At 42.4% G+C, this 14,688-nt stretch overlaps 1 protein-coding gene across 1 annotated transcript in view; it reads left to right on the top strand.

Annotated features, from left to right (window-relative positions):
* Window positions 1-14,688, top strand: part of CYP7B1 (cytochrome P450 family 7 subfamily B member 1) — a 297,965-nt gene that overhangs the window by 275,266 nt on the left and 8,011 nt on the right. The gene's annotated exons all lie outside the window — the stretch shown is intronic.

Genomic DNA, 14,688 nt, shown 5'->3' with positions numbered 1-14,688 from the left:
TAACCATCTGCTATCATCTTCACTTGAGCTCTTGTCTATGAAACAATAATGAAATTGGCAAGTTATGTACTGACAGCTGACGGTATCAAGATGCGGAGTGCAAGTCAGAGCTGACCATTAACTGATCTGCTATTTCATTAATAGGAATAAATATACATAAAAAGGAAAAAAAAACATACCTAATGAGGAATAGTAATGTATTGTAAAAGTTGGTTAAGGAATAGAATCAATGTAACACTTAATTTACAGTGTAATAAATCAGCTGGTATTGCCAGAGAAAGTTGATGCATAACATTGACTGAATGGTTCATACAGCATTGTATAATAGCCACTAAAGTTAATTACAGTTGGTGTCGTACGCAATAATGCTTGCTCCAACTTTTTTAAAGGGAATCTGTCACCAGGTCTTTGCTACCTCATCTGAGAGCAGCATAATGTAGAAAAAGAGACCCTGATTCCAGTGATGTGTCACTTTACTGGAAGTGGCAGCTGTGATGAAATCAGAGTTTTTAGATGTAAAACGTAGCAGAGCTCAGAAAGCTGCCCACACCCACACCGTGCTCTTGCTCTGTATGTATATAGTCTACTGACAATGAGCTGCTTATCAGATTACGGGGCAGAGTCTGACTAGCAGCCCGTGTATAGCAGAGCTGGCAATGATAAACTCCTAGTGATAAAACCTTCATTATAAGTAAATAACAGCACACAGCTTGATAAGTGACACATTGTTGAATTCAGTGCTTCAGCCCCTATGTCCTGCTGTCTTCAGATTACATAGCAAAAACCTGCTTATATATCACCTTTAACTTCATACAGTATAATGAAATAGGTGAAAAGTAGTGATGAGCGAGTGTGCTTGTTATTCGAGTTTTCCGAGCATGCTCGGGTGTTCTCCGGGTATCTTGGGCGTGCTCGTAGATTATGCTTGTGTCGCCGCAGCTGCATGATTTGCAGCTGCTAGACAGTCTGAAATGTAGGGATTCCCTTACAAACAGGCAATCCCTGCAAGACTCATGCAGACCCGTTGAAGCGCAAGGACCGCGCGAAACGGCCGTCGTCTCCCCTGCTCGCACGAGCTCCTTTTCTTCTCCCCCGGCCATGAAGTTTTAATTGTGAAGACTCAATAAAATTTGCTACTTTGAAGATTGGTGAGTGCATCCTGCTTTTTTCTTTTGCTACCCTGAATCCCTGCATGTGTTCAGGTTGTCTAGCAGCCACAAATCATGCAGCTGCGGGGACTCAAACATAGTCTACAAGCACACGCAAGATACCCAGAGAACACCCGAGCATGCTCGGAAAACTCAAGTAACGAGCACACTCGCTCATCACTAGTGAAAAGGTGATCCACAATGTGCAGCAAATCGTGTTACTATGTCCTTTCATAGTGGATTAGCTAGAAATCAATCTGGAGCAAATCTGAAATTAAATCCAGATTGAAAATCCACACCGAAAGTCAACCACCAATTCACAGCAAAATACAACATGCTTTGAAATTTGCACTGATTTATTTTACACCACTGTAGTTTGCTGTGGATCGTAGGTGCAGAATCCGCACAAACAATCTTAATCAGATTCAAGTGACAGCATTGAATTTGGGAGAGCACTTAATAAATACATTTTATAAAAAGGTGAACAATTTTTGACAGCTTGTATGAACATTTGTCATGGAAAAAATGTTTTTAGATTTGTACCTGGAGAGTTTTAGGTGCACTGTGCTGTTAGTTGAATTGTGCATTGCCTGTTTTACTCAAAAAGCCATCTCTGCCTATGATAGACATTCTGGTGGAGCTAAGGGCTATTTCAGAGGTCCATGATTGGTACGATGTCTGATCGCAATGCAAGGAATGGCCGTACAACTCATGACCTGAGCATGGCAGCTTCAAGTATTTCTAGGGTCAGGAGATGTGTGGCCAGTCCGCGCACTGCAAACTGACACTGGACCAATTATCTTGGACATCTGAAAGAGCGCTTAAAGTTCAGAGCTCAAAGAGCACTAAAGTGCTAGACTCAACGCTCAAGAGACAGATTTGTAGGCCATAAAAAGGTTTCTCTCATTTTTTTTTATCCTATGAAGAAGTATCCACTGCTCTCTCAGGAAGGTAAGTTGCAAATAATTTTCAGCGACCCCTGACAAAGACCCGGGAAGGGCCAAACATCCAATTTAACTGTGCCGCTATTTTGTTTCATCTGACAATCCACATTTTGGTGAACGAAGATTTTGACAAATTTGAGAGTATTCAATACCACTTGAATCTATTCGCTCATCTCTGGAGAGGAATGCATTTCCTATCTTTATTCAATTTTGGGCAATCTCTTGCCAAGTAGAACAATCTTTTAATTATGTTATAAAAATGTTGGATACAGCAAATAGCTTTCATTTGTCTACATATGCAAAGTCCAAAATATAACTGTATTTTTTAAGTCCAACATATTTGAGACATATCATTGATCTAATTGAAGCCATCACAAACCACCACGGGCCTAAGGGTACCGTCACACAGTGCAATTTTGATCGCTACGACGGCACGATTCGTGACGTTCGAGCGATATAGTTACGAGATCGCAGTGTCTGACACGCTCCTGCGATCAGGGACCCCGCTGAGAATCGTACGTCGTAGCAGATCGTTTGAAACTTTCTTTCGTCGTCTAGTGTCCCGCTGTGGCGGCATGATCGCATGGTGTAACATATATCGTATACGATGTGCGCATAGTAACCAACAGCTTCTACATCGCACATACGTCATGAAATTATCGCTCCAGCGTCGTACATTGCAAAGTGTGACAGCAGTCTACGACGCTGGAGCGATATTGTTACGACGCTGGAGCGTCACGGATCGTACCGTCGTAGCGATGAAAATTGCACTGTGTGACGGTACCCTAACACACACTTTGTAGGCCAGTTTGTCTTTGTCAGATAATTGGATGTCACAAAAAAAAAATGTACTCATATTTTACTCTTTAAATAAAGAACTTTACATACATTATCATCACAATCTAAATTCCTTATCAGTATGTTTTTGGAAGAATGAGGGAGGAAACCGGAGAGCCCAGAGGAAACCAAAACAACCATGAAGAGAACATGCCATCTCCTTTCAGATGTGGTCATTGGTGGGATTTGAACCCAGGATCCCAGTGTTGCAAAGCAACAATACTAATAACTGAGCTACAGTACCAAGCTGCCCATATGAAGAGAATGTTACATTAGTATTTTTTTTTTTTTTAAAGTCTTTGAATGCTACCCAGAATTTTTTTTTATGTATACATGTTAGGATTCTTATTCTGACTAACTTTACTCTACCTGGCTCATCCCACCATTTAACTTATCTCTTCCTCTACAAAATAATATCACTACAAAATATGGAAATAACTTTCTTTGAATGCCATCACATTAAAAGGGTTCATCTAACTTTTGAAAAAAAAAAAAGCTGTTCAACTCTTCCTTTCTCCAGAAATCCAGCTCTGATGCTACAGTGGCCCCAACAGTCATTGTTTACAACAGTGTTCCCAAACTCCAGTCCTCAGGAGCCCCCAACAGATCATGTTTTAACCCCTTCACCCCGAAGCCTGTTTTTAACTTCCTGACCAGGCCATTTTTTTCAATTCTGACCACTGTCAATTTATGAGGTCATAACTCTGAAACGCTTCAACGGATCCCGGTGATTCTGAGAATGTTTTCTTGAGACATATTGTACTTTATGATAGTGGTAAAATTTCTTCGATATGACTTGCGTTTATTTGTGAAAAAAAACGGAAATTTGGCGAAATTTTTGAAAATTTAGCAATTTTTTTAATTTTAGTTTTTATGCCCTCAAATTAGAGAGTCATATCATACAAAATAGTTAGTAAATAACATAACCCACATGTCTGCTTTACATTAGCACAATTTTGGAAACAATTTTTTTTTGTTAGCAAGTTATAAGGGTTAAAAGTTGACCAGCAATTTCTCATTTTTACAACAAAAATTGCAAAACCATTTTTTTTAAGGACCACCTCACACTTGAAGTGACTTTGAGGGGCCTACATGACAGAAAATGCCCAAAACTGACACCATTCTAAAAACTGCACCCCTCAAGGTACTCAAAACCACATTCAAAAAGTTTATTAACCCTTCAGGTGCTTCACAGGAATTTTTGGAATGTTTAAAAAAAATCGAACATTTAACTTTTTTTCACAAAATTTTTACTTCAGATCCAATTTGTTTTATTTTACCAAGGGTAACAGGAGAAATTGGACCACAAAATTCGTTGCACAATTTGTCCTGAGTACGCTGATACCCCATATGCTGCTCTCGGATCAGCTGATGACATCATGCCAACAGAAATGTCTCAGTCAGCTAATGATGTCATACTAACACAAGTCCCCTGTTGATCACAATAGGTCTGCTGTTGACATTGTACCAATAAAAGAACATATTTAAACTTTGCTCATAAAGAATATTAAACCAAATGACCACAACAAATGTCATGCAGCCTGTATTCTGCACTATAGGTATTTGTATATGCATTTTTTTAAATGTTGGAACACTTGGGGATAATTTGAAACAATGTTGTCAGAAATTTTGAGAAATGTATTACAATCATATCCCAATCCTGCATCTTAGGTATTTTCCCCACCAATTACCTTCATTGCACTCATAATCAAATTTGCTTCTGTAATTAAACAGGATATTGATTTTCAGGAAATTCTGCATTTTACGATTGTTTAAATGGTGATGTTGATAGTGTTGTAATTACCAAAATAATACTTAGTATTTAGCATTCCATTTTAAATTCATGATTTCGAATTAACCTTTAACGTATATGTACTGTATAATTAGCTATATTTATCACTGTTTTTCAGTTTTTCCTGTGAGCAGGAATGTATACTAGATTATTAACCATCTGTCAGCCTAGCATGTTCTTAAAACTGCTGTCCATTAACCAGAACCAATGGCATACAATACAGCTGCCCACGTATACTTGCCAAGTGCTTATGTATATATTTTTATAATCATGTACTACTACTTAATCATTACTAGTTTTTTGTTAAAGTGATATTGTTTTTGTAATAAAGGCAAAATACTTGGGAATAAAACACACATATCCTGTGACTGGGGAAGATTAGTGCAAATATAGACCAATATTTTTAAGAATACTACTACTATGCTATTATAAAAAAAAATAGCATGCAGAGTACCGAGTAACTCTACTGCCTCATTATAGTGAATGGATTCCTCGGGAGTTTCATCTGAATCACATCATTCGAGAGATTTAGATGGAAACCCCAATATAAGTGCTCAGCGTAGAGCGCCGGATAAATGTGATCCCAAACGTTATGTAAAATGTTCCCATTAAAAGCTTCAACTCAATCCCCATAAAAGCAAGTCCCCACTCAGGTCTGTCAACTGTTAACGGAAATATAGGGGGTGTCACGAAAGTGACCGAAGCGGTGTGACACACTCTCACGATAGGTTGGTCACAAGATGGCAAAACACACCAGGGGACACCAGGGACACAATTGCAATGGTGGGTCCTGCGATAGGGAATGGGAAAATGGACACCTCCTGAACTCTCCTAAGGATGTGCCCTGATCTCCCTGACATCCCTGTACAGGTTTTTTCAACCTGTTGCTGAGCAGGATACCTAAGCCCTCGCTTGCCCTGCACCTATCCCTAGGTAGGGAATTGGCAAGTGAGGACACTGGTCCCACCGCTGCACTAATACTACACAAAGTGAAGGTATGACAGACAAGTTAAAGGAAAACAACACTTAGCTCACTGCTACAAACCACAGCACAGCAGGAATGAAACACCAGACTCAGCTGACGAACAACTGCTCCCAGCAAGCTCCTTTTCCCAGCTTGGTCGCTGCAGAATGAACTCTAACACCGACAGTCAGCTGATACATCAGGTGACCTCTTGAAGGATGGTGGGAGTGGTCACCACCCACATCAGCTGACCCAGCAGCAATCCAGTTACACCAGCAGGCCACCGGGGAAACTGCATTAACCCCCGATGACCTAAAAGGAAAAAAGTTTTAATCTGAGGGAAACCAGATCTGCCACAAATCCAAAAATGGATCATGACAGTACCCCCCTTTCAATGAGGGGCCTCTGGACCCTCAACACTGGACCTCACCAATAAACAACCTATGGTGAGGACGTCTTGATTCACCAGAGTTCACCTTGGCAGTCACCTGACCCTCAGGTTTGCAGCACAATGGAGATAGCAACGTAGGTGGCACAAATCTCCAGAGCGCTGACCTGTGGAATGAGTTGTGTACGAGCAATACTGGGGGTAACTCCAGCTGGTAAGTCCCCAGGCTGAGAATGGCCGACACCCGATACGGCCCGATCACCCTAGAACTCCAGATTCCAGTGCCACACTTCCACCTGATGTTTTTGGTGGACACCCATATGTATTCATTCACACACAGGTCCGGGCCTGAACGTTTATTTTCACACATGCATCTGCCACAAGGTGGTGAACTCTTTACAGAACCGACAACAGAGGCGTCCCCCTGTGTCACCAAACTCACACCCCCACTATGCACAGAGGGAACCACCACCCTCCCTGACCCCTCCTCCTAAGAAGACTCTGACACACAGGGTTAGGTTGTAATGAGGGTAGAGTCTTGCCCCTACTCCCTGGCAGCACCTCTGCTGCCCCCACCAGAGAAGAAGAGGAAGATTGTAGAAGGACGGCAGAGATAGTCGTTCCCGGGCAGCAGTCCTTACACTACTGACCCCAGCTGACTACTTCCCTGGACCGCCAATCCATGACTGGGTTGTGTTTTTTCAACCAAGGGTGTTGTGAATTCAGCTTTTGGGCTCCCTCCGGTGGTTGTAGAGGGTAATGCAGTTGTGTCTGGATTGCAGGAGTGGACATGTGTATCTACTAATTGCAGGACTGACTGGGGTATATAGCTTTGCAGGATCCTTTAGTCAGTGCCAGTTGTCCATTGTTCTTGAAGGATTCACTTCCTGCTGGTCTCTCCAGTTTGCTGTGTTTTTCTACAAAGCTAAGTCCTGGCTTTGTTTTTGCTGTCCACCTGCAGTGGACCTTATATTTCTGTACATTTTCATGTTTTTGTCTTGTCCAGCTTGGTCTGTGAAGGATTTTTTGCAGCCTAGCTATTTCTCTGGAGATGCAGATATACCCCCATGTCTTTAGTCAGATGTGGTGATCCATATTTTCTGCGGTGGATATTTTCTAGTGTTTTTATACTGACCGCATAGTACTCTGTTCTATTCTTTCTTTTTAGCTAGTATGGCCTCCTATGCTAAATTCTGATTTCATTTCTACGTATGTTATTTCCCTCTCCTCTCACAGTCAATATTTGTGGGGGGCTATCTATCCTTTGGGGATTTTCTCTGAGGCAAGATAGGTTTCCTGTTTCTGTCTTTAGGGGTAGTTAGATCTTAGGCTGTGCCGAGGGGTCTAGGGAGTGTTAGGTACCCCCCACGGCTGCTTTTAGTTGCGCTGCTAGGTTCAGGGTTTGCGGTCAGTAAACGTACCACCTTCTCCAGAGTACGTCTCATGCTGCTCCAAGGCCACCAAATCATAACACAAGGGAGTCCTAAGATCATGGGAGTTGGCATGCCCTCCAAGACGTGGCATATCAGGGACTCTTCATGACAAGCCCTATATGCAGATGTATATTGTCTACGACTTGGATAATGCTCCCCTGGCTAAGCAGGGCAGAGTCTATGGCCTGGATGCATAGGGGTCTTGCTAGTGTCCTACTCATCATGCCATGGGTCTGGACAAAATGTGCATGCACCGAATTGACTCCTGAACCAGCACCGGAATATTCTCATTTACCCCACCAACAACCACCTCAGCAGGTAAGGTACATTGAGATGAGAAAATGGAGGAAATATACACACCCTGGTCACCTCCCTCCACATGACCAGGGGGTTGTGGCTTTTTAGATGGTGCAGGTACTTTGGCACGCGCCGGGCAGACATTGATGAAATGACCAGTCTGTCCACAGTAAAAACATGCCCCAACTCCACGGTGAACCGCAGGCAACCCCGTTTGGGAACCTACTCCTCCCACCAGCATGGGTTCATCTGCCTGCTCAGGTGTGTCCTCCTCCCTAGCAAGGATTACAGGGTGCACAGTTGGTGCATGCCTCTCCCTCAAGCGTCTATCCACCCGGATGGCATGGGACATGGCGACCTCCAAAGACCTGGGAGCGGCATACTGCACAAGAGTATCCTGCAACCTTGGGGACACACAAGGTAAAGAAAATCAACACTTAGCTCACTGCTGCAAAGCACAGCAAGAATGAAACACCAGACTCAGCTGATGAACAATTGCTCCCAGCAAGCTCCTTTTCCCAACTTGGTCACTGCAGAATGAACTAACACCAACAGTCATCTGATGCATCAGGTGATCTCTTGAAGGATGATGGGAGTGGTCACCACTCACATCAGCTGACCCAGCAGCAATGCTATTACACCAGCAGGCCACGGGGGAAGCTACATTAATCCCCGATGACCTGAAAGGAAAAAAGTTTTAATCTGAGGGAAAACAGATCTGCCACAAATCCAAACATGGATCGTGACAGGGGCTTCCACATTACTGTTTATACCAAAACTCTGAAAAAGCACCAATTATATTGGTAAACACTAATCCACACAGAAAAAAGAAGAATTTATTTTAAAAGCATTGCAATACAACAAACAGTAGCTGTGGTCTTGCCTAGAATCATCAAAATTGGGTACATATGGGGTTCACCATAAAGAATTTCTAATGTACAGTGTACCAAAGGGTAGTTTAGAAGTTATCACAAATTACCAATATGAGGTTGTTGAAATTATTAAAGGTTGGCACCAAATACAATGTGGTAAGAATGCAATATAATACAAAAAATCTCCCAATCTCTTCATACCATGCACTGTCCTCCCTCCCCCACTGCATCTAGTTCACTCTCTGACTTTGAAGCAGTTACAGAAGAAGAAGTAAGCAGGCTCCTTGCATCTTCTCGCCCGACCACTTGCACCAGTGACCCCATTCCGTCACATCTCCTCCAGTCCCTTTCCCCGGCTGTCACCTCTCACCTAACAAAAATATTCAACCTTTCCCTCACTTCCGGTATTTTTCCCTCCTCATTTAAGCATGCCATCATACATCCATTACTTAAAAAACCATCCCTCGATCAAAACTGTGCCGCTAATTATAGACCTGTCTCTAATCTTCCCTTCATCTCTAAACTCCTCGAACGCCTTGTCCACTCCCGTCTTACCCGCTATCTCTCAGATAACTCTCTTCTCGACCCTCTTCAATCTGGCTTCCGCTCTTTACACTCTACTGAAACTGCCCTCACTAAAGTCTCTAATGACCTACTAACAGCTAAATCTAATGGTCACTACTCCATGCTAATTCTCTTGGATCTCTCTGCAGCATTCGACACTGTGGATCATCAGCTCCTCCTCACTATGCTCCGCTCCATCGGCCTCAAGGACACCGTTCTCTCCTGGTTCTCCTCCTATCTCTCTGACCGATCCTTCACTGTATGTTTTGCTGGTTCCTCCTCCTCTCACCTTCCCCTTACTGTTGGGGTTCCTCAAGGATCAGTCCTAGGCCCCCTACTCTTCTCGTTGTATACTGCCCCTATTGGACAAACAATCAGTAGATTTGGTTTCCAGTACCATCTCTATGCTGACGACACCCAATTATACACTTCTGCTCCCGATATCACACTGACCTTTTTAGAAAACACCAGTGATTGTCTTACCGCTGTCTCTAACATCATGTCCTCCCTCTATCTGAAACTAAACCTGTCAAAAACTGAACTCCTCGTGTTCTCTCCCTCTACTAACCTACCTTTGCCTCACATTGCCATCTCCGTGTGCGGTTCCACCATTACTCCAAAGCAACATACCCGCTGCCTTGGGGTCATCCTTGATTCTGACCTTTCATTCACCCCTACATCCGATCACTGGCTCGCTCTTCTTACCTGCATCTCAAAAACATTTCTAGAATTCGCCCTTTTCTTACTTTCGACTCTGCAAAAACTCTTACTGTTTCACTTATTCATTCTCGTCTGGACTATTGTAACTCTCTACTAATCGGCCTCCCTCTTACCAAACTCTCCCCACTCCAATCTGTCCTGAATGCTGCAGCCAGGATCATATTCCTCACCAACCGTTACACCGATGCCTCTACCCTGTGCCAGTCATTACACTGGCTACCCATCCACTCCAGAATCCAGTACAAAACTACTACCCTCATCCACAAAGCACTCCATGGCTCAGCACCACCCTACATCTCCTCCCTGGTATCAGTCTACCACCCTACCCGTGCCCTCCGCTCCGCTAATGACCTCAGGTTAGCATCCTCAATAATCAGAACCTCCCACTCCCGTCTCCAAGACTTTACACGTGCTGCGCCGATTCTTTGGAATGCACTACCTAGGTTAATACGATTAATCCCCAATCCCCACAGTTTTAAGCGTGCCCTAAAAACTCATTTGTTCAGACTGGCCTACCGCCTCAATGCATTAACCTAACGATCCCTGTGTGGCCTATTTATAATAAAAAAAAAAAAAAAAGGTTCCTCGCATCATGTTCTCATACACTTTATGCAGTATTAGCCCTCTGTGTCTGTACTGCTACATACTGGTTCATGCAGCTTTACATGAACACCTGAGCCTTACACTATAGCTGGTCCGAATAACTAAAGCAATTGTTACCATCCACCTCTCGTGTCTCCCCTTTTCCCCATAGTTTGTAAGCTTGCGAGCAGGGCCCTCACTCCTCCTGGTATCTGTTTTGAACTGTATTTCTGTTATGCTGTAATGTCTATTGTCTGTACAAGTCCCCTCTATAATTTGTAAAGCGCTGCGGAATATGTTGGCGCTATATAAATAAAAATTATTATTATTATAAAAAACTCTCAAAAATAAATAACATCAATCTATATATCCCACACTACATTTGGTAAAACTCCCCATAACTCCACATCTTATCAAAGACATGCACCAGATAGAGTACAATAGATATGGGTACGCTTGTAGTATATCTCAACACCCCTCAAAGGATATCAGTATTTTCATCATGATAGCAAAAAAAGATGGAGCTTGCCACAACTGACTGGTAAAACATTTCGAGCATTTGACTGCACACATTGAACGACCTGAGCTTCCGTAGAAAGTACAGTCTGCTCATTCCCTTCTTGTAAACCTTCTCCATTTGATACCTCCAACCAAGTTTGCCGTCAAGGTGAACCACCAAATATTTGTAGCTCTCAACCATCTCCACCTCCTGGCCAGTAATAGTGATTGGTAAGTAATCCTTTTTCCTTCTATAACTCACCACCATCTCCTTGGTTTTCTTCACATTTAGTTCTAGATAGTTAGCCTGGCACCAATCTACAAAGTCAGAAACCACCCTTCTATATTCCTCATCCTACTGGTCCCCCACAATGCCCCCTACAATCACTGAGTCATCTGAGAATTTTTGGAGGTGACAGAGATCTTATTTATACTGAAAGTCAGCTGTATACAATGTGAAGAGGAAGGGCGACAACACTGTACCCTGAGGGGCTCCAACACTGCTTCATACACTGCCAGATACCACCTCCCCCATACTTACAAACTGTGGCCCGTCCGTCATTTAGTCGTTTATCCAGTTCACCATCACCTCATCTACCGCCGTATCAGTCAACTTATTTCGTAGTAAGGGCAGCTGTAAGGTTTTGAAAGCACTTGAGAAGTCAAAGCACATGGCGCACACTACAGTTCCATCATTGTCCAAGAATGAATGTACTGTATATAGCAGAAACAACACACAAGAGCAAGCGTATGCATCACGATAGGGATCACCACAGTATATTAATTAATAGAAAACAACCTTTATTCAAAAGGACAACGTGTACAAAAACATTTAAAAACATCTAAAAACATATCCACAACAATATTGGGTCCACCAAAATAACACAGTAAATATTGACAAAATAGTGCAACCCACACAGCTAGTACAGATATTAAATCTCTATAAAGTATAAATTACCATTAGTACCGATACCGCACCCAATGCCCGTGTGCACATAATAACAGTAAAGATATCCCAAGGTACTGGGCAAGAACGTAATCCCTCATGGGACACAGGCGAGCGTAGTACCCTACATGAATCTCTACCTAATAGGAATATACCTCCAGAAATTCACAAGGCACAATAATTACCCCACTGCGTCCTCCTGAAAGTCCACAGTAGTGTCTTGCCCAGTCCTAATGCCAGCACACCTAAAGGCAATCAAAAGCCAACAGGCCCATCAAGTCGGATCAGTAAAGCTGTGTGGGTGCCAAGACCCACGCGTATCGACGCTCAAGGCATCTTCCTCAAGGTCAATGTACTGGAGGTATATTCCTATTAGGTAGAGATTCATGTAGGGTACTACGCTCGCCTGTGTCCCATGAGGGATTACGTTCTTGCCCAGTACCTTGGGATATCTTTACTGTTATTATGTGCACACGGGCATTGGGTGCGGTATCGGTACTAATGGTAATTTATACTTTATAGAGATTTAATATCTGTACTAGCTGTGTGGGTTGCACTATTTTGTCAATATTTACTGTGTTATTTTGGTGGACCCAATATTGTTGTGGATATGTTTTTAGATGTTTTTAAATGTTTTTGTACACGTTGTCCTTTTGAATAAAGGTTGTTTTCTATTAATTAATATACTGTGGTGATCCCTATCGTGATGCATACGCTTGCTCTTGTGTGTTGCTACTGTTCATTTAGTATGCATGTGGTGATCCCCCTTTATTAGAACATTTTGATGGTGCCCGCTTAAACTATTGTGTATATGTATGTAGCAGAAACACTACCGCATCATCCACCCCCAAACTCTGCTGGTACACAAACTATAGGGGGGTCAGTGTAGGCCCTCACCCTAAAATTCTGTGAAACACCTGTAGTGCCAATATGATTCCTGCACCCGCAGATTAATTCGTTGACAGGTGTAGTTTGTAAAATTGGGTCACTTATGCGGGCTTCTGCTGTTCTGGCACCTCAGGTGCTCTCCCAGTGGGTCATGGCACCCGCAAACAATAACAGTAAAATCTGCACTATCATATGGCGCTCCTTCGCATCTGAGCTTTGTACTGTACCTGAAAACTAGTTCCAGATTACATGTAGGGTATTGGCACCATAATGGTAAAAATATAATTATTCTTTTTTCACAGCCCAATAGTTTAAATTTCTATAAGGGACAAGCAGTGTCAACATGCTCACAGTACCCCTTGATTAATTTATTGAGAGGTTAATTTCTAAAATTGCATCACTGATGGGGGTTTCTGCTGTTCTGGCACCTCAGGGGCTCTGCCAATGTGAGGTGGCACTCTCAAACCATTAGAGCAAAATCTGAACTCCAATATGTCCCTTTTTTCCCTTCTGAGCTTTGCACTGTACCTAAAAAGTAGTTTTCAACCACATATGGGGTATCCGTGTACTCAAGAGAAATTGCACAACTAATTGTATGTTTCAATTATTGTGACACATTTTATGTTAGTTTAGTTACTTTTCTCCAGCTTTTTCTTTAGGTGAATTATTTACCTTCTACAAATTGTGGTCGATAATGAAAATGAAGTTGTTGCATGAAGTTTCTTGCAGAAAATAACTCTCTGAGAGTTTTATCTACTGTGATTGGGATGTGATCACCTGGCATAGAGATTCTCTGAAATTATTCTGTGTAATTTTTCTGTGCATACCGAGTGTGATTACACAGACTGTGAACTCCTGTTGTATGTGCTAAGTGTTTACTGTAATATAGTTTTCAGTGCTGTTTTCTCAGCCATTGTGCAGCCAATGTAGCTTTGGTGGTTCAATAATATACAGCTGAAAAATCATATTTGTACAGTAATATTTTTACATCTAACTAGATTAGGGGCAGACATACCATTGATGCAACCTGTGCAGATGTACAGTGCTTTGAAAAAGTATCCATACCCCGTGAACTTTTCCACATTTTTCTCACGTTGCACCCACAAACTTAAATGTATTTTATTGGGATTTTATGTGATATACCAACACAAAGTAGCAAGTATTTGTGAAATGCAGAGGAAATAATACATGGTTTTCTAATGATTAAAAAAATAGATACATTTTAAAATTGTGACACGGATTTGTATTCAACCCCCTGCAGTCTAATACCCCTAAATAAAATCCTGAGTGACCAATTGCCTCCAGAAGTCACATAATTACCAATTTCCATAAGTATATAACTTATTCTCAGTATAGCTACGGCTGTTCTGTGAAAGCCTCAGAGGATTGATTGAGAACATGAGGGATCATACAGCATCATGAAAACCAAGGAACACACTAGACAGGTCAGAGATAAAGTTGTGGACAAGAGTAAAGCAGGGTTAGGTTATAACAAAAAAATAGCTCAAGCTCTACACATTTCTCAGAAAACTGTTCAATCCATCACCCAAAAATGGAAGGAGTATGGCACATCTGAAAACCTATGGGTGGGTCCTGACTCAGAGTGTGGCACCCTGGGGATTTCCACCGCCCACCTTTCATCATTCTTCACTGTATCACGACTCCTGAGCAGGATACCAGGAGCGGGCAAAAGGTGGGGAAGCACTCCAGGACCACCGTCATTTCACCGCCTAGCATCATTGTTGTGCCTGGCATACACAACTACCAGAAGTGAGTTGAATACCCTTTAACCCTCCACTTGTGTGTGGTGACATT

Source organism: Ranitomeya imitator, chromosome 6, assembly GCF_032444005.1.
Source record: "Ranitomeya imitator isolate aRanImi1 chromosome 6, aRanImi1.pri, whole genome shotgun sequence".
Lineage (NCBI taxonomy): Eukaryota > Metazoa > Chordata > Amphibia > Anura > Dendrobatidae > Ranitomeya > Ranitomeya imitator.
This window is presented reverse-complemented; position numbering and strand designations above follow the sequence as displayed.